We start from the raw sequence: 17,553 nt of genomic DNA, 5'->3' as shown, positions 1-17,553 counted from the left end.
TTGAATTCACAAGTTCTCCTGAGCCTTCTCTTGTCAACTTCAGTCTCTCTTCAATTGATGTTAAGATTGGATTACAATTGTCCATCTTGAAACGCTTTAGTATTCCTTCTGCATATCTTTGATGATTGATGAAAATTCCTTTTTCAGTTTGTTGTACCTCTATGCCAAGAAAATATGACATTAAACCAAGATCTGTCATCTCAAACTCCTTCACCATATCCTCCCTGAATTCATTAATCATCTCAGAACTATTTCCAGTAAATATAAGACCATCCACATATAGATACACTATGATGTGATTGCCAAGAGTATCATCTTTCAAATACAAAGTATGCTCATGTGGACATCTTGTAAATCCTTTCTTAATGAAATAGGAATCTATTCTTGTATACCAAGATCTTGGTGCTTGTTTCAAACCATACAAAGCTTTGTTTAGCTTGTATACTTCATTCTCCTTCCCCTCCATAATGTAACCAGCTGGTTGCTAAATATAAACTTCTTCTTCCAATACTCCATTCAAAAATGCTGACTTCACATCCATCTGAAAAATCTTCCACTTCTTTTGTGCAGCTAATGCAATTATCATTCTCATTGTGTCTAATCTTGCAACTGGTGCAAATACTTCTGAGTAATCTACTCCTTGTCTTTGTATATATCCTTTAGCAGCTAACCTTGCTTTCTTTCTATCCACTTCTCCATTTGACTTGTATTTTGTTTTATAAACCCACTTAACACCTAGGGTTTCTTCCCTCGTGGAAGTTCTGTTAGTTCCCATGTATTATTCTTCTCAATTGACTTCAGTTCTTCATTCATAGCTTGAATCCAACCTTGTTCTTTTGATGCTTCTTCATAAGTTACAGGATCACAATCTCCAAATAGTGCAAAATCTACTACTTCATCATCAGTATCTTCATCATCTCTTGATACAATATAATCATTCAACCTAGCAGGTATGATATATTTTATTCTTGGTCTTGTATTTTCTTGTTGTGTTATTGCTTCAGTTCTTGCTTCTTCATGTTGTTCTTCAACATTGTCTTGAGCTTGCACTTCTTCCTCAACTGCAATTGGAACTGTTCTGACAGCAGCAGGTGGATCAACATTTCTTGTTGATCCAATATTATGTGGATTAACATTAGTTGTTGATCCATTATTCCAGTTCCATTTTGAATCTTAATTAAAGATCACATCTCTACTTGTAAACACTTTTCCTGCTTCTGGGTTGTATAATTTATTCCTTTGGTTACTAAACTATAACCAACAAGGATACACTTCTCACTCTTGTCATCCAATTTCTTTCTCAGTTCTTTGGGTACATGTTCATATGCAATACACCCAAAAAAATTCAGATGTCTTACACTTGGTTTTACACCTCTCCAAGCTTCTTCTGGTGTTATGTTGTTCAAACTATTTGTAGGACATCTATTGAGTAAATACACAGCTGTGTCAACCGCATAACCCCAAAAACTTTTTGGTAAATCTTTTGTTCTTCTTATAGTTCTTGCCATCTCCATTATGGTTCTATTCTTCCTCTCTGCAACTCCATTCTGTTGTGGTGTATATCTTGCAGTTAGTTGATGCTGAATGCCATGCTCTTCCATAAACTTGTCAACAACAGTATATTCTTTACCTCTATCAGTTCTCAAGATCTTGATACTCTTACCAATTTGTCTCTCAGCATAAGCTTTGAAACTTCTAAAAGCTTGAAATGCATCACTCTTTTGTTTAAGCAAATAAACCCATGTTTTTCTACTAAAATCATCAATGAAAGTTATAAAATAATTATTACCTCCATGTGAAGTTACTTCAATAGGACCACACAGATCACTATGAACAATCTCCAATTGTTGATCAGCTCTTCTAGCTTTGTTGACTGGGAATGGATCTCTGTGCTGCTTGCCAAAGATGCAATTTTCACATCTTGATTCTGGTACCTCAATAAAGGGTAAGCCTGACACCATCTCCTTCTTTGCTAAACTTTGCAAACTGTTAAAGTTTACATGTCCCATCCTTTTATGCCATAACCAAGAATCATCATGAACACTGCTACTATAACAACTTTCCTTTTGATACTGAATATTCAAAGGAAACAATCTATTCTTAGTCATCTTCACTCTTGTAATAAGTCTTCTAAAATGATCTCGAATTGTACAAACACCAATAAAGATGTTCATAGAATAACCTTTTTCAGACAATTGACCCATACTCAAAAGATTTTAATGCAAACCTGGTACATAAAACACATCCATAATATATGTTTTTGCACCATTTTTCAGAATAATTCTAATCCTTCCTTTTCCCATAGTTGGAATGGTAGAATTGTTTCCAAACTTCACAGTTGATCGCACTGATTCATCAAGATTATCAAACAAATCTTTCCTTCCACTCATATGATTACTGCAACCTGTATCTAGATACCACTTATATTGAGGTTTTTCTTCAGGTGTATGACAAGCCAACAACATATTTTCATCTTTCTTTTCTTCTTCATCTTCTTCTTGACTTTCTGCAATATTAGCTTTGAAATTTGCTTTGTAGTTATTAGCAATTGTCTTTCTAGGCTTGGGACATTCAGTAGCAATGTGTCCAAAATCTCCACAATTATAACACTTTATTTTTTATCTATGAAATGGCTTCCTATAACTTCCATTATTTGATCTCCCTCTATTATTGTATCCTCCTTGAAAACCTATAGCATTAGGTTTTCCTTGATTATTTCACCAGCTAACTTGACTTTGAAGAGCTTCTTCAACTTGTTTTGCAGCAACTGTCTTCTCCAACAACCTTTGTTCATAAACTTGTAATGAACCCAACAACTCATTAAGAGTCATTGTTCCAACTGTGTTGCATTCTTCTATAGAAGTAACTTTTGACTCAAATTTTTCAGGCAAACTTCTTAAAATTTTCTCTACAACTGTTGAATCTTCTACAGTATCACCATTGTCCTTCATCTCATTGACAAGATTCAATGTTTTTGAGAAAAAATTTGATATTGTTTCAGTTGTCTCCATCTGCAGCAGTTCATATTTTATTTTCAAAGTTTGTAACCTAACCTTCTTGACCTTGTCAGAACCTGTATAATAGCTAACCAAACCATCCCATGCTGCTTTAGCTTTCTTAATGTAGATAACTCTTTCCATGAGAGATTCATGAACACCTTGATGAAGAATATACATAGCTTTAGAATTCTTCTTTTTGTTTTCATTCAACAGAGTTAGCGCAGCTCCTCCAGGTACTACTCCTTCTGTTGGTTCAGCATAACCATCTTTCACAACATCCCATACCTCCTGGTATGTGAAAATATTCTCCATCTGCAACCTCCAATGTTCAAAGTTTTTTCCTTCGAACACTGGTACTTTGATTGAACTTAAACTCGTCATCTTCTTCAACTTAACAACTCATACCCACAGCCCTAGAACCTGATACCAGTGCTCTGATACCAGATGTAGAAAATCTGATATCAAAGATTTAATGAAAGAACACAAAACTTAACTCAAACAAACTCTCTTCAATTGATGTTAAGATTGGATTACAATTATCCATCTTGAAACGCTTTAGTATTCCTTCTGCATATCTTTGCTGATTGATGAAAATTCCTTTTTCAGTTTGTTTTACCTGTATGCCAAGAAAATATGAAATTAAACCAAGATATGTCATCTCAAACTCCTTCACCATATCCTCCCTGAATTCATTAATCATCTCAGAACTATTTCCAGTAAATATAAGATCATCCACATATAGATACACTATGATGTGATTGCCAAGAGTATCATCTTTCAAATACAAAGTATGCTCATGTGGACATCTTGTAAATCCTTTCTTAATGAAATAGGAATCTATTCTTGTATACCAAGCTCTTGGTGCTTGTTTCAAACCATACAAATCTTTGTTTAGCTTGTATACTTCATTCTCCTTCCCCTCCATAATGTAACCAGCTGGTTGCTCAATATAAACTTCTTCTTCCAATACTCCATTCAAAAATGCTGACTTCACATCCATCTGAAAAATCTTCCACTCCTTTTGTGCAGCTAATGCAATTATCATTCTCATTGTGTCTAATCTTGCAACTGGTGCAAATACTTCTGAGTAATCTACTCCTTGTCTTTGTCTATATCCTTTAGCAGCTAACCTTGCTTTCTTTCTATCCACTTCACCGTTTGACTTGTATTTTGTTTTATAAACCCACTTAACACCTATGGGTTTCTTCCCTGGTAGAAGTTATTTTAGTTCCCATGTATTATTCTTCTCAATTGACTTCAGTTCTTCATTCATAGCTTGAATCCAACCTTGTTCTTTTGATGCTTCTTCATAAGTTACAGGATCACAATCTCCAAATAGTGCAAAATTTTCTACTTCATCATCTCTTGATACAATATAATCATTCAACCTAGCAGGTATGATATATTTTCTTCTTGGTCTTGTATTTTCTTGTTGTGTTATTGCTTCAGTTCTTGCTTCTTCATGTTGTTCTTCAACATTGTCTTGAGCTTGCACTTCTTCCTCAATTGCAATTGGAACTGTTCTGACAGAAGCAGGTGGATCAACATTTCTTGTTGATCCAATATTACGTGGATCAACATCCCTTGTTCAAAAATTCAAACTCGAAACAGACGCCCAGTTCGTGTTAATTATCCATTAAAGAAACAATTTGCTTCTGTTAATTCATTGCAATTAAGTAATAATATCTCAAGGGTAGCTTCTTGCAATTCTTGGTATCCATCAACTCATTCAACGTTTAATTCTTTTCACGCACTTAGAGAACAAAGTCATCAAGCACGTCCTTTTATTAACGATGCAAGTAGCTCTTATTATGGATCGTATCATGCAGATGAAAATCAAAATTCCGATGCTATAGGAAACACATTAATTCCAGTTTTTGGTATCGGTGGAGTGTTAATTATGTTTGTATGGGGTTCAGAAAGAATTCCTTATTCGGGAAGAATCCATTTAAATTTTTTACCAAGAGATTTAGAGAGAAAATACGGAGAATTCTCTTTTAATTATGTAAAGAAAACTCTTAAAGGTAAAATTCTTCCGCAAACACATTGGAAAAGTGTTAGGGTTAGAGTAATAGCCAATGATATAATCGAAGCTTTAAGGAGGGGGTTAGGAGATGACAAAAGGGTTCAAGACAGTAGTGGTGAAGCAAAGAAAGGTTCTAAAGCTGCTGCTTATCTTTTGGAATGACTAGATTGGGAGACTTTGGTTGTTGATGAACCAATTATTAATGCATATTGTTGTCCCGGTGGAAAGATTCTTGTTTACACTGGTTTGGTTGATTACTTTAGGTCAGATGCTGAAGTAGATTCAGTACTTGCGCATGAGGTATTGATTTTCTGCTTCTTTCAATAGCTTCTTAGAATTTGTAAGTGCAACCAGGAGATGAGCCTTTGGTACACCTAGTTTTAACTAGGTGTCGCTTTTGGAGTATATATTTTGGTGGTGTAGTTTTTTTCTTCTTTTTTCATGTTGTTTTCTAAATCTAATATACGATTTTCCTATTGTGTTTTCTAATATACGGTTGATGTGATGATATTCTGATATCAGGTTGCACATGTTGTGGCAAGACATGGACCCGAATACATCTCAAACAATCTGTGTTTTGAGTTTCTGAAAATAATTCTGAATACTCTGTTCAGGAATACAAGTGACACGACTAGTCTAGATGAAGCATGCAAATATCTCCTTGTCTACCTGCCTTTCTCTCGAAGGTATTTGTTATGGTTTTAATGTTTTTTCAAAGTACAATCCAATTTGCCATTTTTACCAGTAGATGTGGGCCTTGTGGCCCTTCGTGTTCACTATACAATTCTACGAATAACCAATTGATCATTGGTCTTTCATCGAAAAATAATATTCAGACAAGAAAAGTTTACTTGCTGCAAATAGCCAAGCCCCACTCGTCATGGCTTTCTAATTCCGCTGTTGTTGCTGGTGGAGAAGTTTTACTCTTTATATTTTCTTTTATTAGGATAGAAAAAGGAGGCAGATTATATTGGATTACTCTTGCTTGCATCAGCTGGATATGATCCTCGTGTTGCAATTCAAGTGTGTGAGAAGTTTGGGGTGCTTGAGGATGGAGGGTCATTTCTAGGAGATTGTCTCGCCACACATCCTTCCGAAAAGAAGAGGACGCAATTGCTATCACAGGACAAGGTTATGGGAGAGGCCCTTAGCATATATAGGGAACCAAATTTCAACAGGTGTTTTGAAAGGCGAGTTTCGTATTGTTGTAGCTTTTGGGAAAGTGCTTTTTTGTTATGCTTTACTGTATTGTTTTGTGTTTTGTTGCGCAAAAAAACCCAGATAGATCCTTAGTAAGTTCTAATCTGAATAGTGTTGTGAGCTTTTTCGTACTGAAGTGATGTTGATATAGTTAATGATTAAAATACATCTCAGACCACGGATCAAATTGGATATGTGATATAAAGTCAACATTGCGTCCTACAATCTGCTTTGTGATATTTGTCAATGCTTTTACCAAGCAATTGTTGCGCTTGGGTCACTCCTAGGTCTGTAATGGCGTTGTCTCACTGCTGGCAAGCAATGACTTTCTCCAGCAAAGGTAATTTCGTCTGGGACTCTGGAGCTTAATTCCAGCTGCTGTGTTTTGGACATTGTGGAAGGAACGTAACAGCCATACCTTCGATAATCAACATAACTTCAAAACAGATGATGAACTTGGGAATGAAGCTAAAACCTTAATCTTGCTTTGGGTTGCAACAGCAGGAAGAAGAGTTCATGTTAACTTTTTTAGCTCTGTTCTCAAAGATTGGGAGAATTTATTTGTGTAATGTAATGTTTTTTCTCTTTTATTCTACCTCTGGTATCCCCCTGTATATTCTCTCTTTCTAATACAACTTCTTTTCTGAACAAAAAAACACATGGCCGTATGACCAAAAATTGACAGGTTCGTTCTTAACAGAAAACTACCATATAATAATAATCTGCCTTGTGACCCAATTTTTTTTCTTTTAAGTTAATTTTTATCTCATTACCTCGTGGTTCTTTTCCTCTTGACCCAAAAGAAATCTCGACGAAATGTGCATAATAATGCCGTGTAGAATATAAGGTAATTATGAACCAAGGCAACTTCTCTCATTTAACAGATCTCGAAAAGTTACATGGAATGGACTACTCGAACGTGTTAATCGGATTCCGGACGAGGAAGATTTTATCAGATTAGTTAGAAGGAAAAAACAGTCTTTTTTCCACAAACCGCCTTGGCTGCCCCTTATCCGTTTTGTGGGACCCGTAGTAAAACCATTTGGTTTTATCCTGTACGTGTCGATGAGAAAATCACTTCTCTGTTTTTCTTTCTCTTTCTTCTTCTATTTCCTTTTCTTCTATGTTCTTCTTTGTCTTCTCTTTCTGCGATCTCAGTTCATTAGAATTGAGTTTAGTTGTTGTATGAGGAATTCATTTAAGTTATGTATTTTTTTGAGTTGAGGGAGAAGGTGCCGATGCTGCTACCGATTGAGTTTTGAAAGAAGCAAAAAAGGGTAAGGTTATTTAGGGTTCTGAATTGATTGATTTCTTTTCTTATAATTGCTTTGTGTTGATAGATCAAAGATGGGTCTTCTGTAAATTTTGAGTTAGAGTTTGTTTGAAGTTTAATTTTGATTTCATATAGAATTAGGGTTTTCCCCTGTTCTTCCCCAAATTAGTAAATTAGGGTTCCTGAGTTTAATTAAGGTTGAAGAAGGGGAATTGGATGATGGTGGTTCGAATAAGAGTTGGGTCTGACTAAATATGAAATTTCGTCACAGAGTTGAAGGATTTGTAAATTCAAGGAATTAGGAATTCAAGGGTAGTCTGAGAAGATTTGGGTTGCTGTTAATTTGGATTTCTGAAAGGAAGATGAACTGGTGAATTGTAACTGATGGGGATGTGTTTATAACTGGAGTTGCTGAAGTGATAAAGAAGATGATGCAGTTAGATGAATGTGTAGGATTAGTAGTTTAATTGAGTTGCAGATGAAGCTATTGGTTTGCCAGGGACTAAACTAGGTTGATTGTTGGAACTGAACTTAGCGGTTGGTTACAGGTGGGGGTTATGTAGTTAGAATTGATGGTAATTGTGGAAGAATAACTATGGATTGTGTATTGAGTCGAGTTGCAAGAAAGGTGTTGATGTTGTTATTGCTGACATGAAGATATGAAGTATGGCTGGATAATGAGTTGGATTCGTGTCTTCAGTTAAGAGCGAGGTCTTGATTGTGTTAATGAAATTAGAACTATGGTTGAAGTTAGAGGAAATGTAATAAGATTAAGTCAGTGAATGAAAATGGAGCTGCATATGGTTGTGGTTTAGGTTTGTATTGATCTACAAGGTTAATACTTGTTGGTAATGAAGCAGGAATGAGGTTGTGGTTGTGTTATTGAACTGGCAGAAGATTTGGAAGAATGTTCTATGAGCATATGAAGACTGGGTTCTTGTCTTGAGTGTATTTGAAGTTGAGTTGGGTAGTGTATTGGAATTAAAGATAGAAATGAAGATGATAGTATGTGAACTGAAATTAGAATGTATGAAGATTGAACTGAATGTGTGACTGACTTGATGTAATTGAAGTTAATCTGGTTGAAATGAATTTTAATGAAGTAGAGTTAGGTTGTTGGCTGTAGTCTTGGCATATTTTGTGTTGCATTAGTTTGTGGCATGAGCTAATGGCTCAGGCCTTGTGTTTTAGCCTGACTAGTTGGTAGTCTAGTCTGACTCGCCTGAGTCAGTTAATCTTCCCGAATCAGTCTTCTGACCGAGGACTCTGTAATCAGACTTAATCCGATTTGACTCGTTGACCGAGTTAACCCATTGACTTTGACTGGACCTGACTTTTGACCTTGGACGTTAACTGTTAGTTGACCCGTGTCTGTCAGTTTGACCGTTAGTGACCGTTACTTGACTCTTATGGACTGGACCTTATGTTAATGGGTCGAGCTTAGTGGGCTTGAGCTTAGTGCCATGTTATCCTAGTTTGATACTTTGGACCCTTATGGTCTGAACTAGCCTTTGGTTCCTTCTACAAAGTTGTAGACATTCATAAGACCTATCTAATGGATTATAGAATCAATCTAATTGAATTAGTAAACCTTTAGATGTGTTAAAGATAGATAATGAAAATGTGTAGAACCATATTTGGGCTTAGAACCATTAGATAGTTCACTTTGCTTATAATTAGAGAATTGTATGAAATTATGTTATGATCCTTGTATGAGCCTTTTGGCTAATCTTTAGAGTGCTTGTGATTAACAGTTGCTATTTATTAACAACGATCGATTCAAAGGATGATCCAGTGGATTGTAGATATCGAGGTAGGCGAGGCTTTTCATCAAAAGAGGTGGGAATCAATAACGAACTCTCTTGTATTCATTATTGTTTTAAAAATCTATCTTTTATGAAATGCATGCATGTCTTTGTTACTATATGATATGTGTACGCATGTATTATTTGTGTGTATTACAAACTAGTTTTCTTTTACATTTTGGGATGGGCTTGGATCTTTTGAAACAACTAATATCTGTGTTTTGGGAGTATTTATTTATTTTCCAAAATGTGATTCTTTCCATTGACTGGAAAGTGGTTACAATCTTTATTTGTTGTTAGCATGAAAGGGAGAAGGTTTCCTTTTGATTAGTGTGAGATGTGTGCTCCTAAATGTTATATCTATTTATTGCAAACCTAAATAAACCTCGTTGGGTTGAATATTATATAGGTCTGGTTTTAATTTGTCCATTATATTTTCCCTATTTCTGTACGGGGGCAACGCATGTCTCATACGTGAATGTTTACTGTTTCTTTTAAATTACTTTCAAAAGCTATTTTATTATGTTTTGGTGTTTATAGAGAATGATGTTGAGAATATTATATAAGATTGTTGGATTTACACGTGGGCGGATTGTGGGCTCTCCACTGTGTAAGGACTTCGGTCGGATATAATGTTGTTACCATTTGTTTTCTTTAGATACTTGATATGTAGAGTGGCGTAGAATAAGGTACTGGTGAGGTACATATCGTTTATGAATTGAGGACTGAAACCTCATGGGCGCTTTAATGATCATTGAAGAAACCGCAACAGTCATGCCTTGCTACTCCGAAGGAAGACGTCGCTCAACTACTATTTGTGTTGTGAATGTGTGCCGGTTTATTGGTTGGTAGAACTTTATAATTTCAGTATTACTATTATTTTAATATGTTTTATATGTTTTCCGTGTTCTATCGGTTTTCAGTAAAACCTGCATTATCTTTAAATCATTTTAATGATTACTTGAAAGTTAGTTGTTATTTCTACGGGGCACCCCTTTTAGGGATGATGTGCTCACCCATTCCCACTTTCAGTTTCAGAGACAGATCAAGTTGTGCACGTCGCGATGAAAGCTTTGAGGAGTTGGTTTCGTTAGTTGGTTAGCTTCCGCTATGTATATTTTGTGTTTATATTCTATTTGTAAATCAACTCACTATTAAATATGTAACACTTGAGAGGAGTTCTTGTATTTATCTCAGAGAGGGTTTAGATTCGGGTTAATCTTTGTTTAGAACTTTTTTCTTAATGTTTAAATAGATGTTTTAGATCGTTAGTGCCTCATTTTATAGTTAATCTCTTGGATTAGTCAGCTTCTAGCTTAGGGGGCGCTACAGTGTTGGTATCAGAGCTCACTATTAGATCTTACATGGGCGGCAATAGGATTATCCAGTGAACTAGATTTGTTTAGAACTGGGTTGGGTTTGTGAGATAAATCTTTAATTCACTAAAAACAATAAAGAACTAAAATATTCTTGAATTGATTGATTGATTTGTTCAGCATGTTGATTGTTTGCTTCTTATTTTGTGTGTATATCTATGAAGTAAAAATTGTAGGTTGAAATCTATTGTGGTACAAGTTAGAAATTTGAATAGATAACTAGAAGTTAGTTAGTCTCAATTGAATAATACTTAAATAATCTAGCAATGGAGAATAGTGAGGTTTGTAATTCTGGTGTGTTTGTGTTGTCTTTGTTCGTAGAAAACCATCGTCGGGTCTTGCTAACCTGGACATGCCAACTACAAGCATGGATTACTATGCATATTAGGAGGACTTGCTTCTATTAGTGAACTAATAGATCCCAAAATTTACTTAGAAACTAGTAGAGTACCTTCTCTTCTATTTAGAACCATTACACTATTAAATTAGATAAGAAGTTAAACTGTAAGAGTCGTTAAGATAATAGTTCGACCACTAATATTAATAATAATAAATGATAATAGGATCACTAATAATCATAAAAAAAGTAATCTTAACACTTATCAAATGGTATTATATTGAATTTTATCAAAGTAAAATCTTATTAGTAAGTATATAATGACAAAAATATGATTCTACGTAAAATTATTAGTAATTATTTACTGATATATTTTGTAAATTAAATAAATTAGAAATACTTTTGTGTGCATTGAAACCAGATAGATAATATAAGACTTAATAGGATACGACTTAAGAACGTGTGAATATATTGCATAAAATAAAAAAGTTAAATTATTTAGTAATCTTCTACCTTAATTATCTTAAGTCTAATAAATTATTTAGTATATCACTAAAATACATATGAAGAAGTAGTAATAGTATTCAGATGCTTAGTACAACGTTAGACGTAAAACAAAAAATTTGTGTATTAATAAGATACTTTACATTAAAGACTATTAGAATAAATTATAATTTTATGCGGACTCAAATTAAAATAATATTAAATTACCAACGCTAATATATAATAAGATATATATAGTATACAGACTCGATATGATTAGGTAAAATCAATTATAGTTATATTTAGAAAATTTAAACCTTTGTGAACCAACTGGACTATCACACAAACTAATAACGATAATAATAAAGATACGAAAAATAGTAACACTGCTGATAATAGTATTTCAATAATTTTGTTAATAGCAAATTTATAGGACATTTAGAAAATTTATATATAGTATAATAGTAAGTTAAAATATCAGATATTATAGATTTACGTGAAATCAAATTTGGATTAGCTATATGAATAAATGTATAACAAATATAGAACTACATCAATTAATAAATTATTAAATATAGACTATAAATATTAGTTCGATGAACTTAGACATACCTATTTGTTAGAACTTAGTTCAGCATAGTGAGCTTAGAGATCATCTTATGAATAGAATTTGGTATAGTGAACCTAGAGCTACAAATTTTAAATCTTAGTTGTAGAAAGCTATCAAGGTTTGTGTGTTTCTTTTTCTTGTTGCTCCGAACTCATTTAAAATGAGTTGCTTTTTCGCGCGTTTGTAAGTATGAGCAGTACTTGCACTTAGTCGAGAGATAGTTTTATCTCTATACGGTGGAGAGTTTTGAAAACCAGAAGGGCGATTCGATTTTCGAGGACGAAAATGGTATAAGGTGGGGAGAATGTGACAACCCTCAAGCTCGTCAATGTTATTGGACCAGTAAAGAGACGACTAAGCTGCTAATGACTCGATTAATTAGAGACGAACGTTAATTAATAGGAATTAATCTAACAACGATCTAGAATCAAAATTAGTATCGTTAGATAGGTCTCAAAAAGTTGCGTGGAATGGACTAATCGAACGTGTCAATCGGATTCCGGACGAGGAAGATTTTATCAGATTAGTTAGAAGGGAAAAATATTCTTTTTGCCTCAAACCGCCTTGGCTTCCCCTTATCCGTTTCGTGGGCCCCGTAGTAAAACCATTTGGTTTTATCCTGTACGTGTCGATGAGAAAATCACTCCTCTGTTTTTCTTTCTCTTTCTTCTTCTCTTTCCTTTTGTTCTTTGTTTTTCTTGGTCTTCTCTTTCTGCGATCTCAGTTCATTAGAATTGAGTTTAGTTGTTTTATGAGGAATTAATTTATGTTATGTGTCTTGTTGAGTTGAGGGAGAAGGTGTCGATGTTGCTACCGATTGAGTTTTGAAAGAAGCAGAAAAGGGTAAGGTTATTTAGGGTTCTGAATTGATTGATTTCTTTTCTTATAATTGCTTTGTGTTGATAGATTAAAGATGGGTCTTATGTAAATTTTGAGTTAGAGTTTGTTTGAAGTTTAATTTTGATTTCATATAGAATTAGGGTTTTCCCCTGTTCTTCCCCAAATTAGTAAATTAGGGTTCCTGAGTTTAATTAAGGTTGAAGAAGGGGAATTGGATGATGGTGGTTCGAAGAAGAGTTGGGTTTGATTAAATATGAAATTTAGTTACAGAGTTGAAGGAGTTGTAAATTCAAGGAATTAGGAATTCAAGGGTAGTTTGAGAAGATTTGGGTTGTTGTTAATTTGGATTTATGAAAGGAAGATGAACTGGTGAATTGTATCTAATGGGGTTGTGTTTATAACTGGAGTTGCTGAAGTGATAAAGAACATGATGCAGTTAGATGAATGTGTAGGATTAATAGTTTAATTGAGTTCCAGATGAAGCTATTGATTTTCCAGGGACTCAACTAGGTTGATTGTTGGAACTGAACTTAGTGGTTGGTTACAGGTGAGGGATATGTAGTTAGAATTGATGGTAACTGTGGAAGAATAACTATGGATTGTGTATTGAGTCGAGTTGCAAGAAAGGTGTTGATGATGTTGTTATTTCTGACATGAAGATATGAAGTATGGCTGGATAATGAGTTGGATTCGTGTCTTAAGTTAAGATCAAAGTAGTTAATATCGTGTATCGTATCGGTCGGGTCTGATACACCTATACAAAAGATTATATCGGTTTTTATCGGTGAAACATCATTAATACTAGAATTTTAAATATTTATAAATGTTTCAATCTAAAATATTTGGTGTCCTATGATGCATTAATTCTCAAGAATCAAAAGCTTCACAATACAAATCCAATCTCATTTCATGATCTATTGCTAGTAATTTTCCCTTAATTTTCATCATCGTCTCAACTAATTTTAACCCACATTGGAATAGCTTGTTGCTCCAAATTTTTTCTTGCACTATAAACTCTACAATATCCGTTGATATAGACTCACATGATTCACAGTTAGCAAGGGTCCCATGCATAGATAATGGAACCTTAGAGATTGAAGAGTACAACACACATGTTCTTCCCACATGAATAAGAAACTCATTAGGAAAAATTAAGTAGTTAGAAATTTGTTTAACAAATCGAATTGAGTTCTCAAGGATATAGTAGAAAAGAATGATTACGAGGAAGGGTTCTGTTTATAAATTTTTGAGAGCTAAATAATTTATTCTACCAAATTACCTTTACCGATATTATCAGTGTATATGTGAACCCGATATACTGGTTTGTATCGGACGATATGAGTGTTTTTATCGTTCAATCCTTGTATCGTCGATATTTTAGATATCGTAAAGGATTTTTACGATACACGATAAAAACCCGTAATATCGGACGATACAAACGATATTGACTACCTTGGTTAAGAGCGAGGTCTTGATTGTGTTAATGCAATTAGAACTGTTGTTGAAGTTAGAGGAAATGTAATGAGATTAATTCATTGAATGAAATTGGAGATACATATGGTTGTGGTTTAGGTTTGTATTGATCTACAAGGTTAATACTTGTTGGTAATGAAGCAGGAATGAGGTTGTGGTTGTGTTATTGAACTGGCAGAAGATTTGGAAGAATGTCCTATGAGCATATGAAGACTGGGTTCTTGTCTTGAGTGTATTTGAAGTTGAGTTGGGTAGTGTATTGGAATTAAAGATAGAAATGAAGATGAAAGTATGTGAACTGAAATTAGAATGTATGAAGATTGAACTGAATGTGTGACTGAAGTGATGTAATTGAAGTTAATCTGGTTGAAATGAATTTTAATGAAGTAGAGTTAGGTTGTTGGCTATAGTCTTGGCATATTTTGTGTTGCATTAGTTTGTGGCATGAGCTAATGGCTCAGGCCTTGTTTTTAGCCTGACTAGTTGGTAGTCTAGTCTGACTCGTCTGAGTCAGTTAATCTGCCCGAATCAGTCTTCTGACCGAGGACTTTGTAATCAGACTTAATCCGATTTGACTCGTTGACCGAGTTAACCCATTGACTTTGACTGGACCTGATTTTGACCTTGGACGTTAACTGTTAGTTGACCCGTGTCTTTCAGTTTGACCGTTAGTGACCGTTACTTGACTCTTATGGACTGGAACTTATGTTAATGGGCCGAGCTTAGTGGGCTTGGGCTTAGTGCCATGTTATCCTAGTTTGATACTTTGGACCCTTATGGTCTGAACTAGCCTTTGGTTCCTTCTACAAAGTTGTAGACATTTATAAGACCTATCTAATGGATTATAGAATCAATCTAATTGAATTAGTAAACCTTTAGATGTGTTAAAGATAGATAATGAAAATGTGTAGAACCATATTTGGGCTTAGAACCATTAGATAGTTCACTTTGCTTATAACTAGAGAATTGTATGAAATTGTGTTATGAGCCTTGTATGGGCCTTTTGGCTAATCTTTAGAGTGCTTGTGATTAACAGTTACTCTTTATTAACAACGATCGATTCAAAGGATGATCCAGTAGATTGTAGATATCGAGGTAGGCGAGGCTTGTCATCAAAAGAGGTGGGAATCAATAACGAACTCTCTTGTATTCATTATTGTTTTAAAAATCTATCTTTTCTGAAATGCATGCATGTCTTTGTTACTATATGATATGTGTACGCATGTATTATTTGTGTGTATTACAAACTAGTTTTCTTTTACATTTTGGTATGGGCTTGGATCTTTAGAAACAACTTATCTGTGTTTTGGGAGTATTTATTTATTTTCCAAAATGTGATTCTTTCCATTGAATGGAAAGTGGTTACAATCTTTATTTGTTGTTAGCATGAAAGGGAGAAGGTTTCCTTTTGATTGGTGTGAGATGTGTGCTTCCAAATGTTATATCTATTTATTGCAAACCTAGATAGACCTCGTTGGGTTGAATATTATATAAGTCTGGTTTTAATTTCGTCATTATACTTTCCCTATTTCTGTACGGGGGCAACGCATGTCTCATACGTAAATGTTTACTGTTTCTTTTAAATTACTTTCAAAAGCTATTTTATTATGTTTTGGTGTTTAGAGAGAATGATGTTGAGAATATTATATAAGATTGTTGGATTTACACGTGGGCGGATTGTGGGCTCTCCACTGTGTAAGGACTTCGGTCGGATATAATGTTGTTACCATTTGTTTTCTTTAGATACTTGATATGTAGAGTGTGCGTAGAATAAGGTACTGGTGAGGTACATATCGTTTATGACTTGAGGACGGAAACCTCATGGGCGCTTTAATGATAATTGAAGAATCTGCAACAGTCATGCCTTGCTACTCCGAAGGAAGACGTCGCTCAACTACTATTTATGTTGTGAATGTGTACCGGTTTATTGGTTGGTAGAACTTTATAATTTCAGTATTACTATTATTTTAATATGTTTTATCGATTTTCAGTAAAACCTGCATTATTTTTAAATCATTTTAATGATTACTTGAAAGTTAGTTGTTTTTTCTACGGGGCACCCCTTTTAGGGATGATGTGTTCACCCATTCCAACTTTCAGTTTCAGAGACAGATCAAGTTATGCACGTGGCGATGAAAGCTTTGAGGAGTTGGTTTCGTTAGTTGGTTAGCTTCCGCTATGTATATTTTGTGTTTATATTTTATTTGTAAATCAACTCATTATTAAATATGTAATACTTGAGAGGAGCTCTTGTATTTATTTCAGAGAGGGTTTATATTCGGGTTAATCTTTGTTTAGAACTTCTTTCTTATTGTTTAAATATATGTTTTAGATCGTTAGTGCCTTATTTTATAGTTAATCTGTTGGATTAGTCAGCTACTAGCTTAGGGGGCGCTACATTATCCATCTCTTGCAGCAAGCTTGACACTGGCCAGTATTAAACTCTCCTTGTGTTTCTTTTATTAGGATCGAGAAGGAGGCAGATTATATTGGACTACTCTTGTTTGCCTCAGCTGGATATGATCCTCGATGTGCACCGCAAGTGTATGAGAAGTTTGATGAGCTTGAGGAGCTTGGGGAGCTTGGGACGTCGTTACTGCATTATCTAACAATACATCCATCTGGAAAGACTAGAGCGAAGTTGCTATCCCAAGACAAGGTAATGGAAGAAGCCGTTAGCATATATAGGGAAGCAGTTTCACGCAGGGTTATGGAAAGGCGAGATTGTCTTTCTGGTGTCTTTTGGGATGTTCCTCTGTTGTGCGTTACTATGTTATATTGTGATTTTTTTTGGACAATGAACAATTAGATATTTGGTAAACTCAAATCTAAAAAATGTAAGTATATGCATGTTAACTTGTATCAGTAGTACCTATGAAAATATGATTAATCCCATATTACATATTACATATAAGTATATGAATGGAAGTTCAAGTAGTTAATAATATAATGAACGACTAGCAGCTTTAATCTTAATCTCAATCATCATCACTTGGTATGACAAGAACCTCCCAACTGAGACCTTCCTCATTTTGTAGCGAGACATCCAACTTATATTCCCCACCATCTGGATTTGTTACCTCAGCTTTCTTTCAAATTTAATCGGTATTGTCTGTAAAAGGAAAGACATA

The 17,553-nt window shown here is 34.5% G+C and overlaps 1 pseudogene; it reads left to right on the top strand.

Moving 5' to 3' along the window:
- Positions 1–4,899: 4,899 nt before the first annotated feature.
- On the top strand, positions 4,900–17,231 carry LOC113272255 (annotated as a pseudogene).
- Positions 17,232–17,553: the final 322 nt, after the last annotated feature.

The sequence above is a fragment of the Papaver somniferum genome, chromosome 4 (assembly GCF_003573695.1).
Source record: "Papaver somniferum cultivar HN1 chromosome 4, ASM357369v1, whole genome shotgun sequence".
In the NCBI taxonomy this organism is placed as follows: domain Eukaryota; kingdom Viridiplantae; phylum Streptophyta; class Magnoliopsida; order Ranunculales; family Papaveraceae; genus Papaver; species Papaver somniferum.
The sequence above is the reverse complement of the archived record's forward strand: the minus strand, read 5'-3'. Positions and strand labels throughout refer to the sequence as shown.